Source organism: Oryx dammah, unplaced genomic scaffold, assembly GCF_014754425.2.
Source record: "Oryx dammah isolate SB20612 unplaced genomic scaffold, SCBI_Odam_1.1 HiC_scaffold_26, whole genome shotgun sequence".
In the NCBI taxonomy this organism is placed as follows: Eukaryota; Metazoa; Chordata; class Mammalia; order Artiodactyla; family Bovidae; genus Oryx; species Oryx dammah.
The window spans coordinates 65,461,270-65,486,042 of record NW_024070210.1 but is presented as its reverse complement, the minus strand read 5'-3'; the positions used below and the strand labels follow the sequence as shown (position 1 = coordinate 65,486,042).

General features: G+C 41.7%; 1 pseudogene; it reads right to left on the bottom strand.

Moving 5' to 3' along the window:
- Nucleotides 1–849: 849 nt before the first annotated feature.
- LOC120853183 lies at nt 850–4,281 on the bottom strand (annotated as a pseudogene).
- Nucleotides 4,282–24,773: the final 20,492 nt, after the last annotated feature.

The window sequence follows — 24,773 nt, the reverse complement described above, 5'->3', positions numbered from 1 at the left end:
CTGGAGCAGCTTCTAGAATATCACTCAGACTTCGATAACCTCTGTGGTAGGCAGAGTAATGATTCTGCAAAAATGTCTACTTCTTAACCCCAAGAACCTGTGAATGTGTTAGGTTGAAAGGCAAAGGGGAGCCTAAAGGTTACAGATGGGATTAAAGTTGTTAATTAGCTGACCTGGGGATGGGAATATTATCCTGATGCTCAATGTGATGGACTCCTTTAGGAGGGGATTAGGGAGGCAGAAGGGGGAAAATCAGAGATGTGAGAAGGACTCCTTGTTCATCGCTGGACATGGCTTTGAAAATGAAAGGGGACATGAACCAAGGAATGTGGGCAGCCTCTAGAAACTGGAAAAACAGGAACGGGATTCCTTCCTGGAGTCCCTGGGAAAAGAGCCCTGCTAAAGCCTTGATTTTAGCCCAGTGAGACCTACTTTGAACTGACCTCCAGAAGCATAAGATAACAAAAATGTGTGTCTAAAAGCACTAAACTTAAAAAAATAAAAAATAAAAAAATAAAAGCACTAAACTTGCTGTAATTTGTAACAACAGAAAGAAAGAACTTGTAAAGTCTTGAATAAATGCTTGTTGATTAGCTGAATTAATAAATCAAAGACAAATCTACTACCTTTTTCATTTAATAATCCTTCTAGTTTTGAGGGAGAGAAGATTTAGTTTGGACCATGTTATCTCCCTGTAAAATTCTTGTATCTTGACGTGAAATTCCTGGATTGGTGCTAAAGCAATTTTGAGGTTGATTGACGAGCACTATAAACTGAATGTTTGTATCTTCCCGAAATTCATATGTTGAAATATTGGAAAGTGGGTCCTTTGGGAAGTGATTTGGTCATGAGGGTGGAACCCTTGTGAATGAGATTAGTGCCTTTATAAAGGAGACTCTAGAGAGTCCCCTTGGTCCTTCCTCCATTTGAGGACACAGCAAGAAGGCAGCTGTGTATGAACCAGGAAGTGACCCCTCCCCAGACACCAAATCTGCTGGCGCCTCGATCTTGGTCTTCCAGCCTCTGGAACTGTGAGAAATAAATTTTTGTTGTGTATATGCCACCCAGTTTATGATATTCTCTTATAGCAGCCCGAAGGGATTATGAGGAGTTTGGGATCGTTCCACACTGGATGCCCCATTGATATGGTAGTGATGTAGACCATACTCCCTCTGCTATCACTCTAGAGGGACCAGCAGAAGGCAGGCTGACCCCTACAAATCAGCAACCCTTCTTTCTTTTCCCACCAGGTGCCTTTTTTTTTTTTAAGGGATATGTCCTGTATTTCCAATAAAAATGGGAAAGGTGTTAAAGTCAGTTCTTTGTTGCAGTGCTTTTTGATTTATGGACCTTTGTTTTATTCAGTTTGTTAAATAAGAGTTGACAAAATTATTGCTTCCTATCCCCCACCTCCAAAGCAGTCAGAGAAAAGCATTGAAAAGACAATTCCAATAGTTAGTTACAAAATTTAATTGTAAGGGTTAAGCAGTGGTTATTGGTCAAACCAATCAACATTAATAACTTTGAGGCGTGCAGAAACTAGTCTTTAAATAAAGGTGACAAATACCAGTAAGATTCTTATAACACTGTTCGGGATCTAAATAAATGTGATTCTGGAAGTTGAGTACAAAAGAGAATGATAGTGCAATCATCAATAAGTAAACCAAAGGCATAATTTTCTAAATCATTTTTATGTATTTCTTTAAAAAGATTATTTATGGCTGTGCTGGGACTTCATTGCTATGTGGGATTTTCTCTAGTTGTGGCGAGTTGGGGGGTTACTCTAGGTTGTGATGGGTGAGCTTCTCATGGGTTTCCCTGGTTCCTCAGCCAGTAAAGAAATCACCTGCAATGCGGAAGACCCCGGTTCGATTCCTGGGTTGGGAAGTTCCCCTGGAGAAGGGCATGGAAACCCACTCCAGTACTCTTGCCTGGAGAATCCCCATGGACAGAAGAGCCTGGTTGGCTACAGTCCAAGGGGTTGCAAAGAGTCAGACACCACTAAACTTCTCATTGCAATGACTTCTCTTGTTGCTGGCTTCCCTAGTGGCTCAGTTGATCAAGAATCTGCCTGCAGTGCAGGAGACCTGGGTTCAATCCCTGGATGGGGAAGATTCCCTGGAGAAGGAAATGGCAACCCACTCCAGTACTCTTGCCTGGAGAATTCCATGGACAGAGGAGCCAGGCAAGCTACAGTTCACTGGATTGCAAAGAGGTGGATATGACTGTGTGATTAACTTTCTCTTGGTTCTAGCGTGTGCAGACTTCAGTAGTTGCAGGACGCTGGCTCGGTAGTTGCAGTTTACAAGCTCTAGAGCACAGGCTCAGTAGTTGTGGCACATGGTCTCAGTTAAGCTGTGGCATGTGGGATCTTCCTGGATCAGGGATCGAACCTGTGTCTCCTGCATTGGCGGGTGGATTCTTTACCACTGAGCCACCAGGGAAGGCCCTCTAAATCATGTTTAGTTAAACAGAGTAAATTCTAGTTTTTTAAAAAATTTAAAGTGACATAAACTCAATCTGTTTTCTACCTGAGACCAAAACAATTTTCTTTTTTCCTGTCTAAACAAAATTCTTGGCATTAAGATAAATCTGAATTCACGTGATATAATTTGTTAAACATTTCCAAAAAATTTTAAGCCTGCTGTAAAGAGAAATTCTCATGTTATACTACATACATACTTACATATTTTTCTTCAAAGACAAATTTATGAAGTTAATAGGCCTGTAATAGGACCATGATACTAGTAATAATATAAAAACAAAAAGTGTTCCTATGTGTGCAATATGAAGTGAGATCACCGAATCTGTGTACCCAGATGAATCACCAAGAGTTCAGAAATTAAGCTCACTTTAAGAAAATACATTCCCTCTTTTTTGGTGCCAAGGTTGCAAAATTGTGATGTATGACAAAAACTTTGTGTATACAGACTCCAAAACCAAGCATTGTTCTAAACTGGCAATAACTGTAACTTAAGTTAAAATTAAACTCAACTAGATCACTGTGGTTGGAGAAGGAAATGGCAACCTACTCCAGTATTCTTGCCTGGAGAATCCCAGGGACAGAGGAGCTTGGTGGGCTGCCATCTATGGGGTCACACAGAGTTGGACACGACTGAAGTGACTTAGCAGCAGCAGCAGCAGATCACTGTGGTTACACCACACTTGGCTTTAGGTAGGGTCTGCAGGTTTTACTGTGCCTCCCATCCTGCGCTTGCCCCCACTGCCCCCAGCTTCCTTTCATATGGCTGCATTTGGCAATGCTTCCAAATCTTGGAAGCAGAAGAACCTGCTAAAGTAAACAGAGAGGATTAAAAATGACACTATAAATAATACATGAAAAATCAACTGTATAGACTGAGAAGCAGTAGTCTACCCTCAAGGGAAAAAGAGAGAATTTAAAAAGTAGGGGGACTTGCCTGGCCGTCCAGCGGTTAAGACTCTGTCCCTTCACTGCAGAGGCTGTGAGTTTCATCCCAGGTAGAGGAACTAAGATCCCACATGCTGAGCAGCATAGCCAAAAAAATAAAATAAGGGGCTGTTATTCCTAGATATTTTCCCACATAACAAAATCTCAAGCTCTGGAAAGGTAACGACTTTGAAGGAGGAGCTAGGGAAGTAAATAAATGATAAAGAAGTACAGCAGTAGCTTTAACTGTCAGTGAGTTTCTTTGCCCTGGCATTGGCATTATCAATATGATCTTTATTGGTGTCAGCCTTTTCTGTGATCTGTTCTATTTGTCAGTTGTGAGCCTCAATCCCATTGCCTATGTCCAGGGCCATGTTTTTAGGTTTTCTAGGATACTGCCCACTTGAGGCAGGTTCTTTTCCATTTCATCTTTCCTGGCATGATTTGTTATATATTTAACATATTCACCCGTTGGCTGCTCCTGTGGTCACTTGATGCAGCTGACCATTTGTCACTCAGCCTGGCTGCTTAGATACTATTACATTGCTAGGAGAGCTGTCTCCAGCATCTCCCCATGTTGCCTTATAGACTTTACCAGACTCAGTGTTCTTTGTCCTATTACATGGACATAAACAAAGGCCTCAGTCCTTGTTGAATTCTGTTAAAGTCTTCTCTGCTTCTCTCACGCCTTTATTTGGTCCAGGCCTCCTGTGTGTTTCACTTCCCCCTTGCTCAACCAGTGTAGGGATAGTCTTGATTCCTGCATCCTGAGCTTCAATGGCTAAACCCAGGATTCTCCTTGTACTTTCCGCAGACTCATCAGTAACTTGGTTAGCCCTCAGCTGAATTCCTTCTGCTGACAGATTATCCATGATGAATTAAAACTATTGATAGATGCAGAAACTGAAATGTGGATATCCAAGCAGTTTTGACTGTTTTTCTCTGGCTGTGGCAGCTCTGACTCCCTCAGGCCAGACTCCCAGCTGCGCCCTTCTTCCCAGTGACTTCTTAAGCAGTGGTTCTCAGAGAGGCAGAGGGAGGAACATGTGAGAGTCAGCTAGGAAACTCTACAAACTATAAACGCCCACAGCACCTTACTTTCTTACCTACCCCTGGGGAATCTGCTATGGTTTTCTCCACCCTCTTTGAGAAGCACGGCCTTAAAGCAAATGCCACATGAGAGAAGGGAGAAGTATCCACATGGAGGATACACAAAAGGGGTGCTTCTGAATTAAAAGAGATCTCATTCCCAGTTAGAGTTTGTTCTCTTATCCTGTGACTATGTCCAAGCTGTTGACCTTTTTTCCATGGACAGAGCTTTCCCCGAGTATTCAGAAGCCCCAGGAAGTGTCTTCCCTTCTGTTTTCTTTTCTGTCACCTCCAATCCTGGGAAGACCAGGTTCTATTGCTGGAGTTGCCAGGATCAGGAGTTCCTTTCCTGGTCCCTGTGCCCTCTCTGGATTGAAATATTCTGTCTGTAGCCCCTCTGTCCTAGTAGATCCTAATCTTGTTAGAAACCAAAGGACCCCCAAACCTCCAAGTGATCTTTTTTTAATTTGTTTCGCTGCACTGGGTCTTAGTTGAGGCATATGGGATCTAGTTCTAACCAACTAGGGATTGAACCTGGGCCCCCTGCATTGGGAGCGTGGAGTCTTAGCCACTGGACCACCAAGTAAGTTCCCAGATAATCTTTTTTTTTTTAATGTTATTTTTAATTGGAGGATAATCGCTTTACAGTATTGTGTTGGTTTCTGCCATATATCAACATGAATCGGCCATGGATATACACATGTCCCCTCTCTCTTGAACCTCCTTCCACTCTTCTAGGTTGTCACAGTGCACAGGGTTCAGCCTCCCCGAGTCATGCAGCAAATTCCCACTTGCTATCTAATTTTACACTTGGCAATATGTATATGCTTCAATGTTACTGTCTCAGTTTGTCCCTCCCTCTCCTTCCCCTGCTGTGTCACAAGTCTGTTCTCTATGTCTGCATCTTTATTGCTGCCCTGCAAATAGGTTCATCAGTACCATTTTTCTAGATTCCATATATATGTGCTAATATATGATATTTGTTTTTCTCTTTCTGACTTACTTCATTTTGTATAACAGGTTCTAGGTCCAGCCACCTCACTAGAACTGACTCAAATTCATTCCTTTTTATGACTGAGTAATACTCCATTGTATATATGTCCCACAGCTAGCAGGTGATCTTTGAGTTTCTTCTTAGCTCTGTGGTTTTGGGTTTGTGGTGTCTCCACCAACTTCTCCAGCCAAATTCCTAGAGTAATTTCATGAAGAAATTGGATTTCTCTACTCGATTGTTCTAACCCAGTCTCTACCTTTGTTTTCTCTAGAAAGTCCTGCTATCAGGAGGGTTGCCATTTGGCCCAATGCCCTGTCTGTGTAATTTGCCTTTAGGGATTCCAGATACTTCTACTCTCATTATCAGTTGGGTAAGAAACTCTTCTCCCTGTTTATCTTTCAGATTTTCTTCCTCTCAGCCACTCTGCCAGTTCCTTTGCTCCAGCCCCAAGGCTGGCGACTCAGGGCTAGCCCATTCGCTCCTGCAACCCTTTTTCTTAGTTGCAACCATCCACTCAGATTGGGGTAAGGAAGGGGAAAATGGACTCCATCATGCTACATACCTTTTATGATATGATTTAAAACAAATGTTAAAGCAGATTATAATTGGCTCCCAGCACCAGAAGGAATATCTTTCTGTACAAGGAGGGGATGTGTGCATGTGTGTTCACATCTGTTGTGCTGGACTGAGGACAGCATTTGGGCGCCATGCAGGGGCACACGTGCAGATGGTGTGTTCAGCCCGGTCCTGACCCTTCCTGAGGCCCTGGGGGTAGAGGAGCATCTCCTGAGACTCACATCTTTCACAGGAAGCTTCTGGGCTGTCCCCTTCCCACTGCAAGGGGTGGCTTATGAATTTCTCAGTCTTCAGGCCCAGGCTGATGTTCCTTCCACTAGCCCCATCCCAGGCAGCTCCTGACTGTCCCCAGGACCCTTGGGTGAAACCTCATGGGACTCCTTGCAGGTTTAGGTCACACTCCAGCTGTTAGGCAATGGCACCCCACTCCAGTACTCTTGCCTGGAAAATCCCAAGGATGGAGGAGCCAGGTAGGCTGCGGTGCATGGGGTTGCGAAGAGTTGGACACGGCTGAGCGCCTTCACTTTCGCTTTTCACTTTCATGCATTGGAGAAGGAAATGGCAACCCACTCCAGTGTTCTTGCCTGGAGAACCCAGGGATGGGGGAGCCTGGTGGGCTGCCGTCTATGGGGTCTATGGGGTCGCACAGAGTTGGACACAACTGAAGTGACTTAGCAGCCAGGGGTCCCAGAAAGCAACCCGATTCCAGAGTCCATAAAGAACAATTCAGCATTTCTAGGAGCTTAAAATCAATTCTGCTCTTTTATCATTGGGACAGATATTTTTTCTAGGACCATCTGGACTCCCTGGAGTTGCTGCCAACAGGACAGCAGGGAAACTCCAGACCAGCGCGGGCTGACTCGGGTATCGGCGTGGTTTTCTGTGATGTCTTCTACTCACCAGGTCAGTCAACTGCAGCCTGTTCCTTGTATTTCACATAGTCCTTACAGTGGAGCTGTTTGGTTGCTCCAGGAGCACAGGAGGAAAACAGCGAGGAGGAGGAGTGGGGAGAGAAAGACTCATGCAAAAAAGGGAGAGGAAATGAGTGATGCTGAGGAAGGCAAAAAAGGCAAATAGCAACAGCAGTAGCAGCAGGAGCAGAGAAAATTGGGATGTGAGGGTGGGAGGGAAAAGCAGAAAAGCAGGGTTCTGTTCATGATAATATTAACCTGAGTTCCTGGTTAACATTTTTTAGTGACTCATTAAATATGCTTAAGAAAGTAAGGAAGGAAGCTTGCAATTTTAATTCAAGATAAAGCCCAGTGTTTCCACAGTCCCCATCCCTGGGAAGAGCTGTGGGGTGACGTCCCCGGCTTCCCCTGCAACCTGGTCTGGGAAGTCATGGGTGCGGAGACTAGCAGAGTTGAGTGACTTTGCTGCACTCCCTTGCCCTCAAACTGGCAGAGGGTCCCCTACGACATAAGGGTTGAGATGCCAGAAGCTCTTTGAAGGCAGTTCGCTCTCTGTTTCTTTCTTGGATTTTCCTTCCTCATATTCTGCTTCATTTTCTCTTTTGTCCTGCTTAAATCACTAAACCTTTTGGAACTTCCGCACTTAGGAAAATGGAGACAAGAAAACTTTCTGGCCTTTTCTCTAGAATACTGTTGAGATCAGCTCCCATCTATAAACAGATTTGTATGCTGCAAAAGACAGCACAGATGTTAATTGTGATGGCTGTATTCTAGGATGGTATTGCTTTTTTTGGACTTCTCTGGCCATCCGGTGGTTAAGACTCTGCCCTCCCCGTGCAGGGGGCACGGGTTCAATCCCTTGTCGGGGAACTTCCTGCATGCTGCATACTGCAGCCTGAAAAAAGAAATTGCTTTCCCCAACCCTTAGGCTTTCCACTCCTCAGTATGACTGTCAGAAATGGTGCTATTAATCCAGTTTCAGAATTTCCCTATACCTTAGGCCAGCAGGTAATGTTAATGAGGATTTGGAAAACCACCGCTGGATCACCAGGGTTGACATGAAGTCTGTCCTTTCAGTGGGTTTTGTTTTCTGCTCTATGGACAGTGATCTACCTCCAGTGTTCACAACTCAGAGCTTTGCTCTCTCTTGATTCAGTTAAACAAGTATTCCAGGATTAAGGTCCCTAGGAGCTATGGATGTGGTCTCCGCATATCCATTTAGAATAAGTCTGTTTGGGACCAGAACACCTGGACCCTATGTAAATACTGTGTGTGTGTGTGTGTGTGTGTGTGTGCATGAGGAATAAATTTGAAAATGCTATGTGAATAAATAATAGAGTAGCAAGGAAGGCATTCTGTGTGATTATGGTGAGATAACCCTAAACCAATAAGAGAACAGGAAAAGTGACTAAGAGAAAATAAAAGCTGATTCCTGGTAGAGACATAGCACCTGAATCTGTGCAGCTAAGTAGTGACTAAGAGGGAATGAAATAGGACATAAAACTCAAGAGGAGGGTTTTAGCTTGTCCAAGGACCAAAAGGAATGTGGGAAATAGAGACTTTAGGATCCTTAGGTATCTTCTTGTTTTGCTAGGAGAGGCAGGATCTTGGTATGATTTCAGAACTTATAAAACCTTCAGAAAAGACTTGCAGATAGCTTAAGGTCAGGTGGCATGATCACAAGTTGTCTTCAGTCTGAGATTTACTTGCTTGTGTGGATGCCTGGCATCTAGCTCTGATTAGAAAGGGTAATTCAAAGACAAGCTTCTTCTATTATAAGAGACAACTTGTGTGTGAGGAGCCCCAGAGACTGTGGCTGAATGAGGGAGGTTAGCTGTTAATGCCACAGCTTTGATATTCTAAACACAAGTCTGCTGTAGCACAGGTGCGGCTGATCTTTCCCAAGCCTTCACACAGTGCAGTTAAAAAAACCTGCAGCCTTCTCTTCCAGGAAAGGACTAGATGTTGCCATGCATCACTTCTCTTGTCCGCCCACAAAGAATGAAGAAGCAGGTCAAAGCTTACCTGTCAGCCATTCTGAGCTGACCTCCACTGGGGAGTCTCTCCATTGCCCACAAATTAGCCCTCTGTACACCTCACTCTAAGGAAATCAGTCTTCCCTCCACATCCACCAGGAGGAGGCAAAGAGCACGCCTGCCTGGGTGATGGCAGGGGCAACCTTGCTTCACGAGGGATTGTAAAACTACCCCCAACTTCCTTCTTTCGACAGCAAATGCAGAGAGAGGTTAGGGCTTCCCTGCTGGCTCAGCGGTAAAGAATCTGCCTGCCAGTGCAGGAGATGCAGAAGAGCTGGGTTTGATCTTTGGGTTGGGAAGATACCCAGGAGTAGGAAGTGGCAACCCACTCCAGGATTCTTGCCTGGAGAATCCCACGGACAAGGGAGCCTGGCAGACTACAGTCCTTGGGGTCGCAAAGAGTCGGCTTAGTGACTGGGCACAGTGAGCATCAAGTTTGTTTCCCAGAGTGGGGAGAAGGGAAATGAGAGAAGGGAGACAGCATATCAAAATGCACTTCCAAGACAAAAACCATTTCTGTGGCACATGGTGCTACCGAGGGAGAGGTGATGACAGCCTCCTCCCATTTCAGGAACAGCTCCCAGAGTTGTCCGTAGGCGGATTCACATGACACATTCTTAAACCCAGTTCCATTCTGTGCTGTGTTTGCTCCTTGTTCACATCTCCGGAACAATGCATCTCTGCATCTTTGTATCTGAGTTTGATTCTCAATTGGCTGTCTAGCTGAATATCCAGGCTGGCTTGCTTATCATGCATTTGTGCCAGTATTTATCCTTTCGAGTCGTGAAACTTCATCAATCCAGCCCTACTTGGGCACCAGAGCTGGAATATTGTATTGTGTGAATGCTGATACTTTAAGAGAATTATAATTAGGAAGTTGGGTGTTCTTCACAATGTTTTGATATGAAAAGATACTAATACATGTTGCTGAAAGAAATAACAACCAATGATGAAAATTTGCCTGGAAACTATTCTAAATCCAATTTGCAACTTTCTGTGAGATAAAATTTGGGTTGTGACATTTTTTGATTGATGTCTCTATATGAGTAGGTTTTTGGCTTTTTAGTGTTGCTGATTTTCTGTTCTCACTCCTCAGAGAATCTTTGCCAACATACCACTGACATTTGAGGAAGAGAATAGAGACAGTTTGGCTTCTTGTACATTCTTCTGTTTCCTTGGTGATGTAAATAATTATGGAACACATAAAAAGTTTTTAGCAAGTTCAAATGTGATTTTGAAAAAGCAGGTTTGCTACCTGTGATAAGGACAACAGGAACAATCTCAGCAAGACATTCTGTGCTCTTTAACTTGCTTTAATTTAGAAAATCTTCCTTAAAACACAGGCCCTACTCATATGCGGATTTAATGCCAGTATAAAATATGCACTTAATATGGTTCAATAAAGCTGTTCAGGTAGGTGGGTGGCTTTGGACCCCATCTCTGACAGAATAATTCTCTGCCATCTTCAGCTTTACTGGGAGAATCCTATTCAATGGGCAGACCCAGAACCCAGGAGCTTGAAAGGAGGGGCTGAGTCACCTAAAACTGAGTGAAGAATTAGTCCATGTCCACTGTGGAGTCTTCACGTGGACAGGTTCTCTCCACGGGGGAAAGATGACTGCCGCTTTGGAAGAGGTCCTACTTGAATCACACCCTCAGTGGCATGCTTTTCACTTTGACTCTTCTAAGCTGTTCTCATGTTCTTCAAGTCCCCAGTTTCTCTTTTTCCTTCCTTTACCACCACATCTTCTTTTAATCTTGGCAAATCACCTCACTCCCTTACTACCTCGCAGGTAGAAATATAAGCTCTGTCCATTTATTACCCGTGGGATCTTACTGAAGTTATTTCCTTTCTCAGTGATTTTGCTTCCTTCACTGTAAAATGGGGATAACCACAGTACCTATCTTATGAGGTGGTTGTGAGGATTAAATAAATTAATATATAAGAATTATTTAGGCCTATACCATGGTGAATGCTTAGTAAATATTAGCTCTTAATGTTTCTGAGAACACAGAGGCCAATGGCATGAATTCCATCATCCAAACTCCTCTTCACCTGAAAAAAAAAACTCTGTCACTCTCTACCACTGCCTCCCTCAGAGCAAAAAAAATGTCTTTTATTTTGTAAGTCTGTGCTCTCCACCTATGTCTTGATTCCATCCCCTCCCATTTCCTCAAGGGAACGTTCTTGAATGAATTTTTTTCTCCTTCATAATTTAAATTGATTCCTTTTTCCTGGCTCCTGTTTCTCATTCTCAAACACACTCAGGTCTCTCCTGTTTTGAAAAAGGCCTCTGTATGACCCCCATGTCTTTGAGTTACTGTCCCATTTTCCTCCTCCTTTCACTGCCAAATACTCTGTGCCTCCATGTCTTTGTGACTCACTTTCTCGTTATTCCTCTGCCATCTGGCTCTCTCTGCCACCCCCTACTCTCACATGGCTTGTCTGTGGTCACCCATCTCCAAATTCAAAGGACTTTTCTTGACTTCTGTCCTCTTTAGCCACTTTGCAATGGTCAGTATTGCTGGCTGTCATCTACTCTGAAATCCTCTCCTCTCTTGTGCTCTCCTCTGAGTGCAAGTCTCTTGTGCTGCTTCTTCTGCTTCCCTGTGTCTTCTTTGTTCAATAAATGCCCTTACAGGTCCCGTGTTTTTCTTTCTGATCTTGGCTTGTGGACATGAAGGGGGTTCACCATGCAGCCTCTTGCTCTCTCTCCTCTTACCTTTGATCTCTTGCTGGGCTCGTGCCTACCATCATTCCTTTAAGTCTGGCACCTGCCTCATTCTTTGTACTCACCTCTTTAGCCTCATGCGTGCATCGTGCTTTGCTCTCATTCTCTGTTTTGGCCACTCTGGCTTTCTTTTGAGTTCTTGAAGGTGCTGGGGCCTTTCTGACATAGGATTTTTGTTATTGATGTTGTTTAATTTGCATTCATCTTCATCTTTTTTTTAACCCTCACTGTTATTATACTTTTTTTCTCTTTTGAAGACTGAGATAGAATTCACATACCACAAAATTTTATGCTCTTAAAGTATGTGATTCAGTAGGCTTCAGTATATTTATGAAGTTGTGCAACAGTTACCACTATTTCATTCCAGAACATTTTCATCACCTCAAAAAGAAACCCTATACCCATTAACAGGCCCTCTCTTTCTCCCTTGTCTCCATCAGTCCCTGGCAACCACTAATCTGCTTTCTGTCTCTGTGTTGTGGGTTTTTGTGCATGCTGGTCCTTTTGCCTAGAACCTCTCCTCTACTTTATCCCCTAGTCAGCTTCTGTTTTTCCTCAGTGATCAGTGCCAGTGTCCTTGAACTGGTCAATTCCTCCTACATGCTTTCACAGGAATATGTACCTCTTTTGCAGAATTTATTATAAATTGCAGTTTTAGTCTCTCTGTGTGGAGTCATTTATAAATGCACAAAATTGTACATTTCCATTAATACCAGATTCACTTGAATGTAATAGTATGATACCCATCTAAGACAAAAATGCATATTTTTCTCCCCACATCAATTCCTCCTTCATACTTCCCCATTTGATGATACTTCCTCATTTTCTCAAGCACACAGGTTCAGTTTCTTAAAGAACTTTGATTCCCTTCTCTCTCATCTTCAACATCCAGTCCTCTTCAAATCCTCAAGTCGAGTGGATTCCTTTGCAAGTCCTTGCATGCCAGCCTTTAGTAGTGTCCTTGCTGCTGCTGCTGCTGCTAAGTTGCTTTAGTCGTGTCCGACTCTCAGCGACCCCATGGACTGCAGCCTACCAGGCTCCTCCGTCCATGGGATTTTCCAGGCAAGAGTACTGGAGTGGGTTGCCATTACCTTCTCCGAGTGTCCTTACTGCTCAGTAAACATTGCCTGATAATGAATAACTTCTGGAGCTATCTGCAATAAAGGAAATGGTTGTGGCCATGATGTTGGGTGAGTCTTAGAGACTGCCAAAGGGGCGAAAGAGAGAGAGGTGAAAGCAGAGAGCGGAGGGTGGCATTGGATGGAAACAATCCTATACTACAGAGAGCTGGAGAAAAGCAGTAAAGTAATAAGAGAAGCAAAAGGAGAACCTGGCTAATGTACCACAATCCAATCATCAGTTTTGAATATCTGTTACCTGCTTGCGCTTAGATTACAGTGACACAAAGATGAATCAGAAGTTGTCTCTTTCCTAAAGGAAGCCAGGGTCTGGTGAAGGAAACATTTATGTAAACAAAAATTTACAATAGAATGTGGTAAGTTTTATAATAAGACTATTCACAAAGTATTCTGTGAGCAAGAGGAGGTGGTGACTAAGACTGTAGCAGCACAGAGGTGGGTAAAGGTGGGTGGGCGTCACAAGATGACTGGGACTTCAGCAGCCTGTAATCGGAAAGAGTGATATGCTAGGAAGACAAAACAACTTTAACAGGCCTGGGCCCATGTAGAACTGCAAATCATTTTGTTTAGCTTTAGTGTAAAGGGTAGGAGGGAATATCCTGGGAATTCAGCCTGGGGCTCCTTTGTGAGAAATCTCACAAAAGCCAAGAATTTATTGTCTAGTTAATAGAGAGGCGTCAAAGTTTGTTTGTTTGTTTGTTTTTAATTTGGCCATACCCTGAAAGGCTTGCAGGATCTTAGTTCTCTGACCACGGATCGAACCTGCGCCCTTAGCAGTGGAAGCACAGAGTCCTGACCTCCTAACCACTATTTCAGTTCAGTTCAGTCGCTTAGCCATGTCCAGCACTTTGCGACCCCATGGACTGCAGCATACCAGCCTTCCCTGTCCATCACCAACTCCTGGAGCTTGCTCAAACTCATGTCCATTGAGTCGGTGATGCCATCCAACCATCTCATCTGCTGTTGTCCCCTTCTTCTCCCACCTTCGATCTTTCCCAGCATCAGGGTCTTTTCCAGTGAGTCAGTTCTTCCCATCAAGTGGGCAAAGGATTAGAGTTTCAGCTTCAACGTCAGTCCTTCCAATGAATATTCAGGACTGATTTCTTTTAGGATAGACTGGTTAGATCTCCCTGCAGTCCAAGGGACTCTCAAGAGTCTTCTCCAACACATAGAGAGGCACAGACATAGAAAACATGTATGGATACCAGAGGTGGAAAGGGGAGTGGGATGAATTGGGAGATTAAGATCGACATATATGCACACCTATGTATAAAACAGACAAGAAGTGAAGTCACTCAGTCGTGTCCGACTCTTTGCAACCCCATGGACTGTAACCTACCAGGCTCCTCTGTCCATGGGATTTTCCAGGCAAGAGTACTGGAGTGGGTTGCCATTTTCTTCTTCAGGGGATCTTCCCGAGCCGGGGGTCAAACCCAGGTCTCCCACATTGCAGGCAGACACTTTACCGTCTGAGCCATCATACCACAGTTCAAAAGCATCAATTCTTTGGTGCTCAGCTTTCTTTATATTCCAACTCTCACATCCATGCATGACTACTGGAAAAACCATAGCTTTGACAAGATGGAACTTTGTCAGCAATGTAATGTCTCTGCTTTTTAATATGCTGTCTAGGTTGGTCATAACTTTTCTTCCCAGAAGCAAGTGTCTTTTAATTTCATGGCTGCAGTCACCATTTGCAGAGATTTTGGAGCCCCCCAAAACACAGTCTGTCACTGTTTCCATTGTTTCCTCTTCTATTTGCCATGAAGTGATGAGACCAGAAGCCATGATCTTAGTTTTCTGAATGTTGAGCTTTAAGCCAACTTTTTCACTCTCCTCTTTCACTTTCATCAAGAGGCTCTTTAGTTCTTCTTCACTTTCTGCCATAAGGGTGGTGTTATCTGCATATCTGATGTTTTTGATATTTCTCCCAGCAATCTTGATTCCAGCTTGTGCTTTATCCAGCCTGATACTTCGCATGATGTACTCCGCATATAAGTTAAATAACCAGGGTATCAAAATACAGCCTTGACGTACTCCTTTCCTGATTTGGAACCAGTCTGTTGTTCCATGTCCAGTTCTAACTGTTGCTTCTTGACCTGCATACAGATTTCTCAGGAGGCAGGTCAGGTGGTCTGGCATTCCCATCTCTTTAAGAATTTTCCACAGTTTGTTGTGATCCACACAGTGAAAGGCTTTGGCATAGTCAATAAAGCAGAAGTAGACCACCAGGAAATTCCTTGAAGTTTTTTTAAAATTAACTTCATTGAGAAATCTGTATGCAGGTCAGGAAGCAATGGTTAGAACTGGACATGGAACAACACACTGGTTCCAAGTAGGAAAAGGAGTACGTCAAGGCTGTATATTGCCACCCTGCTTACTTAACTTATATGCAGGGTACATCATGAGAAACGCTGGGCTGGAAGAAGCACAAGCTGGAATCAAGATTGCTGGGAGAAATATCAATAACCTCAGATATGCAGATGACACCACCCTTATGGCAGAAAGTGAAGAGGAACTAAAAAGCCTCTTGATGAAAGTGAAAGTGGAGAGTGAAAAAGTTGGCCTAAAGCTCAACATTCAGAAAACGAAGATCATGGCATCCGGTCCCATCACTTCATGGGAAATAGATGGGGAAACAGTGGAAACAGTGTCAGATTTTTTTTTTTTTTTTGGCTCCAAAAGCACTGTAGATGGTGACTGCAGCCACGAAATTAAAAGATGCTTACTCCTTGGAAGAAAAGTTATGATCAACCTAGATAGCATATTCAAAAGCAGAGACATTACTTTGCCGGCTAAGGTCCGTCTAGTTAAGGCTATGGTTTTTCCAGTGGTCATGTATAGATGTGAGAGTTGGACTGTGAAGAAGGCTGAGCACTGAACAATTGATGCTTTTGAACTGTGGTGTTGGAGAAGACTCTTGAGAGTCCCTTGGACTGCAAGGAGATCCAACCAGTCCATTCTGAAGGAGGTCAGCCCTGGGATTTCTTTGGAGAGAATGATGCTGAAGCTGAAACTGCAGTACTTTGGCCACCTCATGTGAAGAGCTGACTCATTGGAAAAGACCTTGATGCTGGGAGGGATTAGGGGCAGGAGGAGAAGTGGACGACAGAGGATGAGATGGCTGGATGGCATCACTGACTCGATGGACGTGAATCTGAGTGAACTCCGGGAGATGGTGATGGACAGGGAGGCCTGGTGTGCTGCGATTCATGGGGTCGCAAAGAGTCGGACACGACTGAGTGACTGAACTGAACTGAACTTCATTAGGTATAATTTACTTACATTCTAATATATAGATTTTAAGTCCATGGTTCTAAGTTTTGATAAAAGTATACATCCTTGTAACTACTGCTCAAATCAAGATATAAAACACTTCTTTTAAAAAAATCATCCAATAATGTTATTTATATATAGTTGATTTACAATATTAGTTTCAGGTATATAGCATAGTGATTCAGTATTTTTACAGATAATACTCCATTAAAAGTTATTACAAGATAACGGCTGTGATTCCCTGTGCTCTACAACAGACATATCTTATTGCTTATCTATTTTACACACAATAGTTTGTATCTCTTAATCCTATTCCCTTATTTTGCCCTTCACCTCTTCCTTCTTCCTACTGGTAAGCATCAGTTTGTTCTCTATACCTGTGAGTGTGTTTCTGTCTTGCTGTATACATTCATTTATTTTTAAAATTTCATAGATGAGTGATATCATACAGTATTTCTTTCCCCGACTTCACTAAATTTAATGCTCTCTAGGTCCATACAAGTTGTAAATGGCAGAATTTCATTCTTTTTATGGCTGGGTAATATTCCATTTGGAGAAGGAAGTGGCAACCCACTCCAGTGTTCTTGCCTGGAGAATCCCAGGGGTGGGGGAGCCTGGTGGGCTGCTGTATGGGGTCGCACAGAGTCGGACAGGACTGAAGCGACTTAGCAGCAGCAGCAGTAATATTCCATTATATATCTTCTTTATCCATTCATATCACATCTTCTTTATCCATTCATCTGTTGATGGACACTTGAGTTGCTTCCATATCTTGGCTATTGTAAATAATGCTTCTGTGAACTTTGGGGTGCACATATCTTAAAAATTTTTTAAATTTTGTATTGATTATTTATTTTGGCTGCACTGAATCTTCATTGCTGCATGTGGGCTTTTTTCTAGTTGCGGCGAGCAGGGTCTACTCTTCCTTGTGTTGCATGGGCTTTGCATTGCAGTGGCTTCTCTTGTTGCCCAACACAGGCAGGTATCTTTTTGAATTAGTGTTTCTGTTTTTTCTAGAAGTGGAATTGCTGGATCATAAGGTTTACTTCTAGTTTTTAAAGGAATTTCTATACTATTTTCCAGAATGGCTGCCCTAATATACATTCATACCAACAGTGTACAAGGATTCCTTTTTCTCCATATCCTCTCCAACATTATTTGTAGACTTTTTGATGAGAGTCACTCTGACAGTGTGAGGTGATATCTCATTGTGGTTTTGCTTTGCATTTCTCTGGTGATTAGCAATGTTGAGTATCTTTTCATATACCTGTTAGCCATCTGCAGGTCTTCTTTGGAAAAATGTCTATTCAGATCGTCTGCTTTTTTTTTTTTTTTTTGGCTTCTCCACATGGCTTGTGGGATCTTAGTTCCCTGACAAAGGATCAAACCTGGGGCCCCTGCAGTGGAAGCACAGAGTCTTAACTACTGGACCACCAGGAAATTCCCTCTTCTGACCACTTTTGATAGGATTGTTTGGATTTTTTTTACATTGAATTGTATGAGCTGTTTATATACCTTGAATATTGCCACTTGTGGGGCATATCATTTGCAAATATTTTTCACTCATTCTGTAGTGCCTTTTCATTATGTTGATGGTTCCCTTTGCTGTGCAAAACATTTTAAGTTGAATTATGTCCCATTTGTTAAGATATAGAATCTTTTTTTTTCCACCCACCCAAGAAACTCCTCTTGTGCCCTTTGCAATTGATCCCTCTTTTCCCCAAGGCAATGACTGATATGATTTTTATTACCACGTTTGGTTATTTATTGATATGTAAAACCACCCCAAACCTAGTGACTTAAAACAAAGAAAATCATTTATTTGCTCATGACATTGCAATTGGTCAGGGTTTAGTGGAATCATTTTGTCTTTGTTCTCTGTGGCATCAGCTGAGATAGCTTGACTGAAAGCGGAGAATCCACTTCCAAGATGACTTGCTCACATGGCTGGCAAGTTGGGGTTGGCTCTTGTTTATCTTCCACATGGCTGTTTGGGCTTCCTCACATCATGGGTTCCAAAAGGAGGAAGTAAAAGCTGTCAGTCCTTTTAAAGACTAGACTCTAAACTGGTACAGTATCATTTCTGATATATTGTGTAAGTCAAAGCAATCATAGGCCAGCCCATGGGCACACAGGCTCAGTTGCATCAAAACATGTGGAATCTTCCTGGACCAGGGATTGTATCTGTTTACCCTGCACAGATTCTTATCCACTGTACCACCAGGGAAGTCTCCTTTTTATTGTTGAGTAATAGTCCAATGATAATCAATACGTTTATCCTCTTTTTGTTGATGGACATTTGGGTTGTTTCTAGTTTTCTATGATTATGAATAAAGCTGTGATAAAAATTCTTACACAGCAGTTTTTGTAGCTATATGGTTTCATTTCTCTTGAGTAAATACCTAGAAATTTGAATTTCCGGGTCATGGGATAGGTATATGTTATAATTTATAAGAAATTGTAAACAACTTCCAAAGGACTGTACCATTTTACACTTCCAGTAGCGATGTACAGGAATTCTAGTTGTCTCAGATCTAGCCAACAGTTGTTATTGTCAGTGTTTCAAATTTTAAATATTCTGGAAGGCATGAAGTGTTATCTCACTGTAGTTTTAATTTGTATTTCTCTAATAATTATTATGTAATTTTATTTTTCATATGCTTATTACCATTTTGTAGGATGTTCTTTTAAAAAAAATTGTATTTATTTGGGTGCACTGGGTCTTGCTTGTGGAATGTGGGATCTAGTTCTCTGACCCAGGATCAAACTCAAGCCCTCTGCATTGGGAGCACAGAGTCTTAACCACTGGACCACCAGGGAAGTCCCAGTAGATGCTCTTTTATTCATTTACTATAGCTGTGCTGGGTCTTTGTTGCAGTGCATGAGCTTTCTCTAGTTGCGGTGAGCGAGGGCTACTCTAGTTGCAGAGCATGGGCTTCTCACTGCAGTGGCTTCTCTTGTGGAGCACAGCTCTAGGGTATGTGGGTTCAGCAGTAGCAATGTGCAGACTCTAGAGCGTGGGATTGTAGTTGTAGTGTATGGGCTTAGTTGACCTGTGGCATGTGGGATGTTAGTACCTGGACCAGGGATTGAATCTGTGTCCCCTGCATTGGCAGGTGGATTCTTAACCACTCAACCACCAGGGAAGTCCCCCAGTAGATGTTCTTTGTTAAGTGTCAGTTTAAGTCTGTTGTCCATTTAAAAAATATTGGGTTGATGTCTTGTTATTTTTGAATTATAAGTGTTCTTTACATAGTCCAGATGTTTGTACTTTGTCAGATACAAATATTATTACCATATGTTAATAGATTGGAATATTATTAAAATATTAATTATTCACAAATTGACCTACAGAGTTAATGTAATTCCAATTAAAACACAAGCAGGTTTTTAACAGAAGCTGAAGAGCTCATTCTAAAATTTATATAAAAATACAAAAGACTTAGAATAGTCAAAACAATTTTGAAAAAGATAAAATTGAAGGACTTACACTACCTGACCTCAAGACTTACTATAGATTTACAGAAATCAAGGCAACATGGCATTAGTATGTGGACAAATAAATAGGTCAATGTAACAGAATAGAGCCTAGATATAGACCCAAACATAAGCAAAAAATTGATTTTTGAAAAAGATGTTATAGTAGGCAGTCTCTACAATGGCCCACATTGATTCCTGCCTCCTGGTATTCCCACCATTATGTACTCTCTTCTGTTTGTATCTGGACTGATAGAAATGATAGGATGTAGTTTAGTCCCTAAGTTGTGTCCAACTCTTGTGATCCCATGGACTGTAGCCTGCTAGGCTCCTCTGTCCATGGGATTTTCCAGGCAAGAATACTGGAGTGGTTTACCATTTCCTTCTCCAGGGGATCTTCCCAACCCAGGGATCAAACCTGGCTCTCCTATACTGCAGGCAGATTCTTTATCAACTGAGCCACCAGGGAAGTTACTTCTAGGGTAAGGCTTAAAAAATGCTATGACTTACATTGTGGGGGCACTCTTTCTTTCTTGGATGGCTTGCTATTGGTAAAGAACTAGTAGCCCTGTTGTAAAGCAGCCCTGTGGAAAGGCCCATGTGTCAAGGGACAAAGGTCTGCCAAGAACCACATAAGTGAGCTTGGAAGCGGACTCCCCTCCCGGCAAATCAAGCCTTTGGATGAGACCAAAGCCTTGGCCAACAGCTTGACTGCAACCTCATGAGAAACCCACATAAAATATGCCCAAGTTCCTTAACTACAGAAACTATGAGGTAATAAATATTGCTGTTTAAAGCTGCTGCAGACCAAAAGAAGAAGAAAAAAAAATAGAAAAAGGGAATTCCCTAGTGGTCCAGTGTTAGGACTCTGAGCTTCCAGTGCCGCAGGGGCACAGGTTTGATCCCTGGTCAGGGAACTAAGATCCTACAAGCCAAGCAGCCAAAGGAAAAAAAAAAAAAGCTTCTAAGTTGCTAAATTTTGGAATAACCTGTTAAACAGTGATAGATAACTAATATAGGTGCCAAAGTAGTTTGAAGAAGGAAAAATAGTCTTTAACAAATAGTGTTGAATAAATTTAATATCCTTATGGAAAAAAGTGAACCTCAACTCCTACCTCACACCATACACTGGTATTAATTTGAGCTAGATATTAGACTAAAAGCTAAATCTATTAAACTTCTTCCCCAAAACACAGAAGACAATCTTTATAAATTGAGGTGGACAAAGATAATTTGGACAAGATACAATGGTGGCAACCATAAAAAAAAGTTTGATAAGTTGGACTTTCTCAACAGTTTTAAAATGGAGGCATTATATGATGAGATCTGTATTTCAGAAAAGTACGATAAATGTGACAGCAGTGTGTCTGTTTTTCTCTCTTTCTCACACACACACAAATACTCAATACTAGTAACTGTTAGAAGTAGCCAAGTTCAGTGAAGTTGAATTGATAAATAAGTATCAGAAATGTTTGTCTCAGCTTACATATTCTTTCATTCTTTCACTCAATTAATAGATATGTTATCTTTTAAAAACTGTAGTAAATATATATATAACATTTACAATCATAACCATTTTAAAGTGTGCCACTCAGTAGTGTTAAGTACATTCCTATTGATGTGCAAGCTCCAGAACTTTTATTATCTTGCAAAACTGAAACACTGTACCTTTTAAACAGCAATTTTTCCATCTTCCCTTTCCTCCAACCCCTGGCAACTGCCATTCTATTTTCTGTCTCTATGAATTTAAGTACTCTAGATACCTCATATAAGTATAAAAAAGTATTTGTCTTTGTGTGACTGGCTTTTTTTCATGCAGCATAATATCTTCAATATTCAACCATTCTGTAGCATGTTTCAGATTTTTCCATCCTTTTTCAATGCTGAATAATATTCCACTGTATGTATATATTGTATTTTGCTTATCCATTCCTCTGTCCACAAGCACTTGGGTTGTTTCCTTAACAAAACAGATTTTGGTCACCTCTAGTAATTTCCTCCATTTCTGTATAATTCAGTGTGGCTGTTATAAGCAATAACTAATATTCCCAATTACTTCATCAACAAAGGTCTGTCTAGTCAAGGCTGTGGTTTTTCCAGTAGTCATGTATGGATGTGAGAGTTGCAATATAAAGAAAGCTGAGTGCTGAAGAACTGATGCTTTTGAACTGTGGTGTTGGAGAAGGCTCTTGAGAGTCCCTTGGACTGCAAGGAGATCCAACTAGTCCATCCTAAAGGAGATCAGACCTGGGTGTTCGTTGGAAGGACTGATGTTGAAGCTGAAACTCCAATCCTTTGGCCACCTGATGTGAAGAACTGACTCATTTGAAAAGACCCTGATGCTGGGAAAGATAGAAGGTAGGAGGAGAAGGGGATGACAGAGGATGAGATGGTTGGATGGCATCACCGACTCAATGGACATGAGTTTGGGTAAACTCCGGGAGTTGGTGATGGACAGGGAGGCCTGGTGTGCTGAGGTTCATGGGATCGCAAAGAGTTGGACACGACTGAGCAACTGAATTGAACTGAATGTTCCCCAATCTACCTAAGTTATCTTTTGCTCATGCTACATATTCACTGCCAGTTGATTAGGTGTCTCTGCTCTATGCCATCCATATTATGGGACCAAGGCTGACAGAGTAACCACCAGTTGGAACACTGTTAGCAGCTGTGGCAGAAGGAAAGAGAAAATGGCTGAACTGCATGCCGGCCTTTAAAGCTTCTTCCCAGAAGTGATACATGTCACTTTCACTCATATTTCATTACCAAAGCAAGTCATGTAGTCATTCCTAACTTCATAGGAGCAAGGAAAAGCAATTATATCATGTTCCTGGAAGTTGGGAGAACCAGAAATATTTGAGGATAGCATAACTGTGAACAACTACTTCCAAGATCACCATTAATACTCTTCAGCACTCAGTAAAGTATCTGTCCAAAACTTCAATAAACAGATATACTAAAAAATTATTTCACTCAACCTTACTAAGAGCATTAACTGTATAGGACATTATGAACCTTTTACTAGTGTATTATAAAACAATATAGATGACAAGTTTTGTATTCTAAAATCAACTTTAACACGCTATTATCATTATAATGAAATAATTCATATACTTGTATTTGTAGGGTCTCACAGAGATAAGGTTTGAACTAATGCTCTAATAGTGGGAGAAGTTGAAAATGAGGATTTACCTTAAAAAAAAAAAAAGGGTTTCAGTGTTTGAAGCAATAGAACTTTGTGACTAATTCAAAGTGACAAATAGATGAAAAAGACCAGTTAAGGGTAGGAAGGTTTCCTAGACTGGGAGGCTTATTGAAATGGTGGTGTCATTGCCCTTATAAGAGAATGCAGTAGTAGCAGGTGTGTGATGCAAAGAGACAATGAGTTTGATTTTTGGAACACTGAATTTCAGATGTCTACAGGAAACTCTGCCCTTGCTAACCATCCCTTGCTAGGAATGGATAAGGGCAGGAGAGGAGAATGAACTGCTGGAAGGAGACTGGGAAAGGAGAGTCTAAAACACTGTGTTACATAAGTGAACGGAAGAGTGAGTTTTGAGGATGTGTTTACTCTGAGGTATTTAAATGTAAGCAATTTTTAACCTTCATCAAGCACAGGCACAAGTGCCCTCTATACCCTCTAGCCATCTCTGTATTATTAATATCATTATTTTACTTAAATAATGTCTACAGTTCAGCATCTTAAATGATAGGTTAAGAGGGGAAAAAAGCCCCTTGAAATGAAGGTGGGAGATAATGTAACAGTTTGTACCAACAGATGGGCACCAGCCACCAAGGAATCTAAAAAAGATCTGCAGTGTAAGAATCTGTTGGTGTGCCTCTAGCACTGTCTAGGGGAGAAACAGAATAGTGGAGGAAAAAGGATTCAAGAATATGCTGTATTGGACACAGGATGCTGGTTAAAACACAACCTTTACCACTAATTTGTATTCACAGCTATACAGTGCCTCCTATTCACCAAGGACTGTGACAGGTGTTCAAAATATTTTTATTTTGGAATCATCATGACAATCCAAAGGCTGTTTATTGCCTCAAATTGAAGTTAAAGGAAGAGAGAATTAAAGTGTTAAAAAAAAAAATCTGTTCAAGGTCAAAGTACAGCAAGTGGAGAACTGCAAGTTCACTCAAATGGGTCTGATTTCAAGGCCAGGGCTCTTTCCACTATAGTCAATGACCCCAACCTAGCTGTGCGTCACAACTGCCTGGAGAAAACATGGAAACACATTTTTTAGTTTCCCACTCAAGACTGTCTCAGAAGGTGGTAATATTAGTATAGTACTTTTCTCTCAGGGTTGTTGCTCACATTAAATGTAATAAAGTATACTGGACTGTTTGATTAACATCAAGTTTAACATTGATAGGCAATTAATAGTTTTAGTACATGTGATTGTCTAATTTCCTTTCTTTTGATTTCGTAGTCAGAACATAATCTTCTGATAAGTAATTAGGCTTATCAAGTAAGCGCCTTGAAACCAGAAAACGGTGTGCAAAACAATATATTTTGGCTTGATAACCGCATTATAAATTAACACACTTAATTTCTAGCTTATAAATCAGCATTCTTGAGTCTGAGCAGTGCTAGTCAAATTCCTCCAGTTTAATCATTCCTTTGTTAACCGAAAAAACAAAGTTTTGAAATCTGCAAAGCTGAAGAATGGAGTTAGAGCAGAACAGATGCGAATTGTTTTAATTGGGAGTAGCATATCAGTTTTTTTGTTGTGATTGTATGTGTTCTGGAGGTCAGTTTCGTGAATACAGTACAAAATTAACTCATTCAAATGCAAGACCACCTTTTCTCATCTTAGTAGATGGTGGTTTTTTTCGGCTTCAATACATCACAGCTAGATTAGGTTGAAACAGAAAATGTAGTAGGGCTACATCTCTGGCTCCTTAAAAATTCCTCCTGCTCCTCTCACCTCCACTTTCCCCAACAACAGCAGTACGTTTATCAAGAAAGGTCTGGTCTTCTGTCCCCAAAGACATTCTGAAGCATTATTTCTACTTCCAAGAGGGGTTTATAGTAAGTTGTATCTAAATTAGCATTCTTCCCCTCCCATTACCACGAACTTTTGATAGTTTGCCTGTAGGCAAATACTTTTTTCTTTTAAATTTT